We start from the raw sequence: 10,870 nt of genomic DNA on the forward strand, positions 1-10,870 counted from the left end.
CAGCCAGGTGCACTATCGAAAAAAACTAAGCCACGAAACATCCTCGACTGCTACCGAACTTGCAGCTGTAAGAGCTGCACTTCATTAAATCTGCGGACATCATGCCCAGCAATGAGTAATATTCCTCGACTGCCCATTACGGCACCAAATGATTGCTTTGGAGCGATGGGGTTGCACAACACCATAGTCGAGCTTGTAGAAGCCCCAAAAATAACACAGCTAGAAAGCCTCTTCAAAAGCACAACAGGCAGACACATCCTACAAGAGCTTCGAATCAGCTTTGAGGCGCAACAAGTAAAAAAGATGGATATTGTTGGGAATGACTATCCCAGGGTGGTCGCCAAGGTTGTGACTCGCCTTCCTGCTCGTCACCGAGGTTGGGAATCAGCCATCCCGACGCTGTCACCGCTGTTGCGACTGGCCATCCGAGCGCAGTCACCGGTGTAGCGACGTTGCCTCGCTCCGTCCGCTATCGACGCGGCGCAGAGCAGAGCGAAGTTCTCGAGCCGACGAAAACTTAAAGTAACATTTATATACAGTAGGTACAGGGTAAGCAAATGTTACATAACTCGCACAAAGGCGACAGCACCCTTTTCACTCGGTGCTTCCGAAGAGACTGGTGCCGGAGAGAAGCCGCCGAGGAATGCCGACGATGAGAGCCTCCGGGCTTCTTGTATAGCCCGGGAGTTCGTTGTGGCCCCAAGAAGTTCGAAATGCTCCAATCAGGGCTCTCGCTGCCTGAAGTTTGAATTCCGACGAATGGTAGCGAAGCGGTGAGTCAGCTGCGCCGCCAATGGGGAAAGGGAGAGCGATGCCGCCGCCGTCTCCGTGACCTCGCCTCCGGGCGTAGCGACATGCCCTTGTTTGGGTCGTTCTCCGCTGAGGGATTCGGCCGCGCCGCAGGGTTTCGAGATGCAGGAGTCGGCCGCGCCGCAGCGTTCTGAGATGCGGGATTCGGCCGCGCCGCAGCGACGAAAGGGAGAGGCGTGACTCAGCCTCGCTGTCGGCGCGTCGCCTCGTGCAACGCCTTTGGGCCAGGCGCTCTGGCACAACAATATCCTTACCGAGCACAGGGCACGTATATACACAACCCCTCTGCCCAGAAATATGCATAACCTACAGCGCAGGAATGAAAGAGCCAAAGCCCTTTAAAAGCGATTCGAACGCTCTGATTACGTGGTCTGCATGGACGCGGCCGAATACCGTGGACACAACGTCATGGCCGTGGCAGTAGCAGTAGTCGATCGCCAGGGCCATTGCATAGCCTCCACAACGATCCGCACGGACGCTACGAAGGTAGCAGAAGAGGCAGCCATTGCACTGGCGCTTTCATCTACAAAAGCTAAATTCATAATAAGTGATTCCAAATCTGCGATCATAAACTTCGCAAAGGGAAGGATCTCACCCGAGGCCCAAGGAATCCTTAGAGAATTCAAAGAATTAAGATTCAGAAGGGTCTGAATTGTATGGGCACTGGTGCACTCTGCACTTCTCCGGGGAACGAAAACGCCCACGAGGCAGCTCGAGGTCTGAGTTTACGAGACTGCCCAAAAACACTTGAGGTATCGTTCCACACGGGGGGTAGGGACCGCATGGTGACCTATAGGGAGGCATCGATCATTACAGATTAGGGAGGGCCAGATATCCCGCAGCTCATCGCACCTTGGGAAACTATCAGTCAGTAGCGTGGCGTCTACTTTAGTCCTACACTTTTTTGAACCCTATAACGTACAGTCATTGTTACCCCGGACTATATGAAAAAGGAGTGGCAGGACCCTCACCGCTGATATTCACCACTGCAGGCTATTGATCCGCGCTGTGACTTCCGGATTACCCACCGCCTCAACGAGCGGTGTTCAGGAGTGTTGCACCGACTTCGCCAGAATGTTGCTTTTACTTGGAGTTTTATGTTTAAGATTGGTTCGAACGATTACTCCCATGGCGCTACTTCCGCTGTGCGTGAGACTAAATCACTTATTGTGCGTCTGCCGTCGACTCGCTGCTTCACGAAAAACTGCAGCGAGCTCCCTGTCTCGTGTACGCCATGGAGGCAGGCTCGAATTTTGTCATTTTCTTTGGCTCTGGGCCTATAGTGTGACAGTACCTTGAGTACAAAAATTCTTCTGCGGTTCCTACGAGACTCTGAACTGGACAAATCTCTTTAGATCATAGACAGCGCAAGTGTCTCACGATATGTACTCTTTCGCGCAGTGGTGTTCATCTATTTATTTTTCTTGAGTTGGTGTTTTTACTTACTTTTTCCCCGTTTACTTTGCATTTTGATTTAGAGTTTACATAAATGATCCTCTTTTCAAAGTATTTCTTATGTCCGGACTCTGTTTCTCGTTTTTAACGTTTGTTGTTTGTCTTAATTCTTTCTGCCGTACCCCTAATATCTAATATTCACCACTCATCATTGTAGTCACCCCCATCTGGCCTAGCAGGCCTTGTCACTAACAGGGCTGACCTCAACAGTTCACATTAAAAAAATCCTCTCTCCCTCTCTGTCTTTCTCAGCGAGCAATGGAACGTAACATCGTAGGTGTAACGTTAAGGGACAAGAAGAGAGCGGACTGGGTCAGGGAACAAACGCGTGTTAAGGACGTATTAGTAGAAATAAGAAGAATAAATGGGCGTGGGCAGGGCATTTAATGCGAATGCAAGATAACCGTTGGTCATTAAGGGTCGCAGAGTGGGTCCCCAGAGAAGGCAAGCGTGGCAGGGGGCGGCAGAAAATTGGGTGGGCCGAGGAGATCAAGAAGTTTGCGGAGAAAAATTCGCCGCAGTTAGCACAGCTCCGGTATAATTGGAGGAGGAGGAGGAGGAGGAATAACGAGATGCTTTTGCCCTGGAGTGAGCGTAGATATGATGATGATGATGATGATGACGACGATGATGATGTTGGTGGTGTGGTTATGATGATGACGATGGCGACGACGATGACAATGACGACGACGACGATGATGATGATGATGATGAATCTCCTCTTTACTGTTACCGTGGTGACATAAAACCAAAGCGCTAAGAGACGTAAGAAGGGGCCAAGAATACAATTATCTTGTCCGTTTTATTGCTAATGAAGTTTTAACTCTTATCTGCTGGCTCCACAATTCTACGACTCCTATAATAAGTTCACTAAACACAGACAATAAAACGAATTCATTTTGAATGTTATGCTTGAACAGCAGTTTTTATATGCCGGATGAATTATCAGGATTCTTTTTGTAATACATTCTGCCGGCCAGCTATCTCCACAACCAATTATGCTTTGCTTCGGTAAATTATTATTTCAACAGCAGAGCTGCTTAAGCTTTTAGTTCCGCCATTGAGCGTTACCAGAAAACTGAGCCCAGCCGAGCACACGTAAGCATGCGCCTCGTGGGGAGCGCCCGGCGTCGGCCAGCTCGCCATTCGGAAACACTGTGCGCAGCGTTAGTGGCGTGATCTCTCGCGTGGTGTTCTCCTCGCCAGTTCACGTGGGTTCGCGCCTGAAGTGGGAAGCGCAGACGCCGAGTTCGCGCTACACACGCCGAGTTCACGAATCTGGTTGCCGCCTGTTCCAGCGCGTTCTAACGCGGCACACTTTGTGAGAGTTGTGAAAGGCTGCGGACAGAACGATCCGGGCCTGCCAGTCATGGAAAACTCTCAGCGGCAATTTGGGAACTCCATGTGAGGTGCAGAAGCCGGATCTGCGACGAAGGGGGAGGGGCCGCCAGCTCTGCTGTTTCTCCAGCCTTGCGCCACTAGTGCAAGGTTTGCCAATGTTTTTTTATTTCGAAAGTACTGTTGGCTTTGCAAACTAAGCGCTGCCGAGGTCGGTGTCTAACCTGAGTCCTTTCGGTTGTGAAGCCAACGCCTTACCTACTATGCCACGCCGGGTGGGTCGTTCTTTACGAGCGAAACGTTTAACGTGATATTTATGCGGCGCGTGTTCCCCCACAGATGAAGCAGCCTCGGTATATACGAAATGACGCCCCCTTGCATATGCGTGAAATAAATATGGAGACTGAACTGTAATTGTCACCGGTAATGTCTAAAGCCGAGATTAGTCACTCCTGGCTCCTGGCTACACATACGACAAAGATATAATGAAAAGAGTATACCGGATGTATGTAAAGACCTCTGCGCCGAGGCCCATATCCACATTTTCACGTTTCACGCCCACGCTCAAACGACACCGCGAAAACGAAGCACTTGATTAGAAACTGCGCAAACAACGGCATAGCGATACCAAACCTGGTGATAGAAAATGGCTGATTTTGTTTAGGAAAATGAGCTTTCACACGACATTACTGGGTTGGCGAGTCAAACAATCTGTCAATTTTCAGACGATTTTTTTTTCGTATACAGAGTAGCAAGCTGAGCGCCTTTTCTATATTATAAAATGGCCTAATCCTCTACCATGAAGGACTCATTCCCCACCTGTACCTGTTACATACGCTGCTAACAATTTACTTACGTGACTGTAAACTGCTGAAGGTAGTGCAACGAATTGTAGTTCTTTGCTTCGTTTCGATCCTGTTGCCGTTTGAATGTTCGGAGTATTTTCAGAAGAAGTTAAAATGGCAGGTTTTATAAAGCTAGCAATATATGCCGGAGATAATATTCATTTCTGATAGAGGGGCGTTCGGTGTTACTGGATATTAATAACATGAGAAGTCGTCTAAAAGATGCATAATAATACTGCAACTATGAGGACTTACCAGTTATGCGGACGAAACTCGTTAGATTCCCCATAGAGATCGATGTCGATCAGCTCGTAACCTGCCGGTGCTTTCCTGCGAGCGGCGGCCACTAGTTCAACTTCCAAGTTCGTTCTTGTAGGCTCTCCTGCGTGTGTGAATGCATGCGAAAATTTTTTAGACTTGCAGGGAAACAAGAAAAATTTTACAAGCCCCCAAACACGGCCTCTTTACTTCAGGTGTGCAAGAGTAGAAGGCGGGTCGCTCTCGTGACTTCTACAAGAGCCGAATCCGGCTGGAAGGAGACTACGACCAAGAACCACCAACCGCAGTGGTTTTCTTCTCACGCTGACGGTATTTGGGCGCTTGATTTATTTCATTTTCTTCAGGTGTTCTGTTACGAAAGAATAGAGCCTGTCAAGTAGCATGCCACGAGGCTCGGTATTGGTGGTGAGATGTTTGAGTGGTGCCCCCTGGCTCTGACGTCTGCTTAGGGACTCGCACCGCTGTCGTCTGCTACACTCCGCCTGTGGGAGGCAGCAGTGACTGCGCTAGAAATCCCCCGCTTTGATGCTTTAGTGCATTGAAAAGCGTATTTCTAGTAATTCAGTAATTTTTGCCGGCTTCTGACACATCTGAATAATTTCAAGTTGTATCCCCCACAAGTTTGCAACACACGAAGAGAGGGACAACAACTTTCTTCAGGGTATCGGTCAGAACATGGGTGTAACACGTTTTTTCAAGCTTATTCGCGAGGTTCAAGGCTCAGGGCTTCTCGATAAGTATTCAAAATGCATAGGCTTCCCCACAGTATTTCTGAGATGTTTTTACGAAGACTCAGAAGTTTGTAATGCTACGCACCAAGCAGCGGGCCCCTATTCGCAAATCGCACAGCAGCAAATAAAGCGGCTGTCTTGTATTTCTTTCGTTTAATTGTACCAGATGAATGTTTTTTTTTTGTTTTTATGCGCCTAACGTATTAATCTTTCTGCACTGTCACGAACTTCTTATTAGTAGGTTTGGGGTTGTTTGGGAGGCTCACGAAGATTGTATGGATATTTTCTTCAGGCTGTATGGCATACATTCACTTCTTCACAAATTGGATTTCCTTAAGGCTGCATGCAAAAAAAAATGTATATTTGCAGCATGAGTTGTTTATTCACAGTTAAATACAAACAGGTTTGTGCTACGCCACCACGATCACGCCTCAGACAACGTTGTCCAGAGTACTCGAAGGCGGCTTTTGTGTTCCAAATTTTTATCGTAACCATCGTTATCATAACGAACTGACTCTCAACCTGAGCAGTTACGACATGATTACGGTGTTGAAGGCTTAACATAGTCGCTAACGAACGCAATACATAGTATACGTGCATATATAACAAGAAACGAAAGCGATGAATATTTCCAAGCAGCTCTTCATTGTTATCCAACTTTTATCTCCAGGCGTAAAGAAGAAAATTAATCTTACTCTCTTGTCCTGGATTGAGAACCCGGCCCACTAATCATGTTGATTTTACGGTTAAATTAAGTTTTCTCCCCCTCCTCCTTCTCCTCCTCCTCTTGAGTGCAGCATTCCTGTAACGCATATCTGAATATTGAGAAGATTTGGCTGTGGGAAATGTAACAAAATATCCCTCCATCCGTGAACAAACATAGTGTTACTGTATTTTTACCGTAGACGTGGCTCGTTTTGCTCAATAAACCTTCATACTGGTTAGAATCCTGTATAAAACCAGCACGCGCCTATGGTTATTTGGAACTCAGCCTACAGTTTTTATGGCCCATAGTGCATGTCGGCACACTTTCATGCCATGACAACGTATTGTGATGGGATACAACACTTTCGAGCGTTCGTCAGCGTTGCAAAAACTGATTTACCTCACATGCAATTACCGCGAATCGTAATGCCTTCTGCCATAGCCGACAGCCGCGAAGGCCTGGAATTTGTTTTGGTCTTGTATTTTCACTGTTGTCGGCTACTAGCAGCTGGCTGTTCCCTTTGTTCGAAATATTGCTTACAACAGAAGCCGACGCCTAGCACCGACTCTTCGCGCTGCGCACAAGACCGGTTTCGCAAAGAATGGGACGACATCGGCAATGTTTCTTCCGTAGCGGTATCGAAAACTATACGTTAAATCACGCCTTGAGCTAGTGTAGACGATTTTAAGTCTATTCTTATGATAAGAAGTTACGCACAAGCAAAATGTGGTGTGGACAAGCATCAGACGTCAACCGAGCGCAAAGAAACAGCAGGGAGAGCGAGCCCGAGACGACAAATGCGAGAATCCCTAAGCCGACGTCACGGAGGCGCGCTTCGCAGCGCCGCCCGTGGTCGCGCTCACCGCCAAAACGAGACGACAAGAAACTACAACCAGCAATCCAGAACCGCTAAACGCTGCGAGATTGTTTTGCTTTACACAAGCGAACCAAAACACCAATTACTACAAAAAAGCATTTCCAATTAAAATGTATTGCCTGTATTTGAAAGCACGTGACTACCGGCCCGTTAGTTAAGAAACAATCAGTGCTGCAAGCAGACTGAAAATAATGTAAATAAATATCGGTGGATATCTAAGCATTTTTTATAGTTCTTAATGCGATAGCATCAATATCGAATTGCACGCCGAGATGCTTTGCCCCTGCTTCGCGTTGTCAACGGGCTTCGTCCTCCTGCCTCTTGAGACGCTGTGTTTGGGGCTTTGAGATCCGCTAAATTCTTTCGAGCTGCTTCTGTCGGTCTCATAGACGTTGCGCCGCCGCTCGTTCCTGCCGCCATATATTGGCAACATTGACGACGACTGTACATTTCGCTTCCTGTCTGTTCGCTCGCTTGGCTGCGTTCTGCCGCTTCGTTGTGTCATCTCTGCTGCACCTGCGTAGACAGCCACCTTTCTTCCGCCCTATGGGAGGCACCTCTGGCCAATCAAGAGGGTCTTGATTCTTTGAACCTGGAGAGGAGCAGCAGAGTAAGGATGGGCCCTTGAAGGAGCGCACCACACCTAGAGCAACCGCTGCTCCTTGTTTCTTATTTCCAACAAACATGTGGTTGACATCCGAGTAAAACACACTGCAGGAAAGCCAACTTTACACAATGGGCTTCATAAAGGGTACATCAATCACACACCAGGTGACATAGCAATGGGATGTCTCTGCAGACGTAACGGACATCTCGTAGTGCGCAAAATATAGTTCGGCACTACACAAGGTTAGCGATGATGATGATGATGATGATTATGATGAAATACATTTTCTAAGCCCGGTTGGACTTTGGCTGTGGGCTCAGGTGTAGGGGGGTGGACGCTGGCTTTGGACGGGACAGTTCGGGTTTTGGACTTTGGGGGACGGGATTTGGGACTCTGGCTATGACTCAGGTTGCCTGGGAGAAATCTTCGCGTTCTAATCATTTTTATCTTAAGAAATGGGTTTTGATTTTCTCTCTCTCGCTCGCTCGCTCACCACTGCTGCGTTAAAGTGCGTGTTATGGAGCGCCTCGCGCTATGCAACGCTTCAAAGAGACTGGTTCTAGGGTCTGCTCCGTTGTTAATGAAAACGGCGCCACCGATGGCGCAGGCTGCTTACCTCTAGCCCCTGCACGCATTCCCCGCATGTGTTTTCAGGGAAGGGTACCCGAGCCGGTAAATGTGGGTGCAAGAAAATATTGGTAGAGAAAGAAGGGCGTGGCGACAAGGTTTAATGGCACGAGGCCTTTAACTGCGCGAGCTTACTTGGCGAGAGGTGGAAGGGGAAGGGAACAGAAAAACGTAGCCGAAATTCCAACACACATGCGGCGAAATTCACCATCATCGTCAACCCCTCTGCTGCACGGTGGCAGGAACGAGCAGTGGCGCAACACGTAGGCGACAGATCGAAGCCGTTCGAAAGCGTTCAGGCGGTTTACAAAGCTAAGCGGCTTGAGCGGAAACATCACAAAGCCCTTCGACATCGCGAGGTGGAAGCGACGAGTCTCAGGAGTTCGACTGGTCCCTCATATGCTTTCGATTTTACAGCCCATAAGTGCTAAGGTGTCCTCGAACTTTTTGTTTCGTGAATTTGTGCAACGCAATAAAAACGGACGTTTCGCTGGTTAATGCGCCACCTTTTGAATGGTTAGGCCTTTGAATTTTGCCTTGGCGCATTGCGATTTGTATGAAATACGGCTGAGGGAACTTGAAATGCTCTTCAAGTATACATTATCTTCTGAAACAGGGATCGTTTGCGGTATTGTTAGGATACGGGGATTGGAATAAGCTTTCGCTCTACAACATCCTGTGCAGTAGCGTAAACATTTATCAAGTTTTTTCTTCATTACCTAGAAAATCCGCAACGTACTGCAGTAACTCAACATTATCGACAGCTTTTAGAACCCCTACGCCCCTCTCTTAGGCAACCTGCACGGTGCTATACTGTATAGCGCCGTGTAGGAGCGACCAAGCCTTGTAAAGACAACCCCATGTGTAGCCTATACATGGGGTTGCCTTTGCAAGTCTTCATCACGCCTGTGCAGCTTTCCGGGCTTGTAACCCCTCGCAGTCGATGGGGTGTTTGGGCGTCACCAACTCGAACTCCTTTATTGCACGCAAACATATTGAAGCTATAGAGCTCACATGGTTGAAAGGCTCGCTGGCTGTGCTTGGCCACGCTACGCCTGTCTCGCTGGCGTAGCTCACCAATCGTCCTACTCCCCTACAGAACGCAGCTCAATGTGTCTCTCCAGGGAGCATGCGCAAAACGGTTGGGGCAGCGTGCTACGCAATTTTTGTGGCATTCCTCCTGTTTTCTATGCTATTGCAGCGCTGATACTGAAAAAGCGCTCACCGTGGCAAGTTTGGATGCTATTCACCGTTCTCACTGTGGATGGCTGCCGCCAGTAAACAAAAAGCAAATCCTTGCTGAAAGGTAACTGGCTGTTCTAGGCAAAAGTGTCAGTAAAGAACACACACAGTGTAACTAATCACGGCGTGAGACTATCGCAAGGGGTCCAACCACATATACGTAAGCCTACTTCCGCACCAAATATAAACCCGCCAAGTACTCACACATAATTTAAGCCGGAGGACATGTGATATACTATAACAAAAGGGCGGGTGGGAAAGTTGAAATGGATTTGTAGCACTTACGATGGGTGGCAAATCCGGCTAAACAATGGAAGAAATAGAACACAAACTTATATATTAGAATACAAAAGTGACACATCCCCAAATTGATTCACAATACGTGCAAAAAGAAATTCCATTTGACCTTTTTATAAATTCAGTTGAATAAAACCCATCACAAAAAAAGATGGTCTATGGCGTAAGTGCGGGAAATTATTAAAAAGTCGTTGAGCGCATGGAACGAGAAAACACGCGCGCACTTAAGGTTTCGTCACATTACCATCATCACCAGCAGCAGCAGTCTTCTCAGGGCCACTGCAGGGCGCAGGTTTCGTATATTCTCGGTCAATCTCAACCGTGAGCATGTGCCTTCTGGATGTATTTTTGTATGGACCACCGCTGGAGGACGTCCCTTCAGATCTGTGTTTCAAGCACTTTGAATTGCAATTTTTCGTCTATGTGAGCGCGCAAGCGTAGGTCTGATGCAAAACATTTTTTTTCTTGTTGTTGCAAATTCCAGCCGGGTACCGCTGTCGCCATAGCAAAATATTGTCGCAGCTTCAACTAGTGCTGCAATGCTGGAGAAACAGCAGGGCTGGCGGCCCCTCTCCCTTCGTCGGAGACCCGGCTGTTGCAGATCACATGGATTTCCCAACTTGCCGCTGAAAGTTCTCCATGATTGGCTGGCCCAGATCGTTTTGTCCGCAGCCTTTCACGACTCTTCCAAAATAAACCATGTTAGCACGCGCTAGAACCGGCGGCAACCGGCTTCGCGAACTCAGCGTCGGTAGCACGAACTCGGTGTCTGTGCTCCCCACTTCAGGCATGAACGCACGTGAACTGGCGAGGAGAAAAACACGTGAATGGTCACGCTACGAACGCTGGGCAGAGTGTTTTCGAAGGTCGAGCTGGCCGACGCCAGGCGCTCCTCACGAGGCTGATTTTCTGGTAGCGCTCTACGACGGAACTAAAAGCTTAAACACCTCTGCTGTTACAAGCGACCTCAAAAATTCGAAATTAATTAAACAAAGCCTGCAAAGTAGCTATTTGGGTGTGTTAGACACGTTTACAAAATAAGAAAAAAGAGCAGCA

The 10,870-nt window shown here is 48.1% G+C and overlaps 1 protein-coding gene across 1 annotated transcript in view; it reads right to left on the reverse strand.

Moving 5' to 3' along the window:
• Positions 1-9,820, reverse strand: part of LOC144167670 (uncharacterized) — a 29,496-nt gene extending 19,676 nt beyond the window's left edge. Inside the window, exons 1-2 of the mRNA XM_077696858.1 lie at positions 9,803-9,820; positions 4,704-4,830 (exon numbers count right to left, since the gene is read on the reverse strand). The gene's annotated coding sequence lies outside the window, so the exon portion shown is untranslated. The remainder of the gene's footprint in view (positions 1-4,703; positions 4,831-9,802) is intronic.
• Positions 9,821-10,870: the final 1,050 nt, after the last annotated feature.

This window comes from Haemaphysalis longicornis, unplaced genomic scaffold (genome assembly GCF_048455015.1).
Source record: "Haemaphysalis longicornis isolate Haplotype H1 unplaced genomic scaffold, Haemaphysalis longicornis Haplotype H1 scaffold_2, whole genome shotgun sequence".
Taxonomy (NCBI): domain Eukaryota; kingdom Metazoa; phylum Arthropoda; class Arachnida; order Ixodida; family Ixodidae; genus Haemaphysalis; species Haemaphysalis longicornis.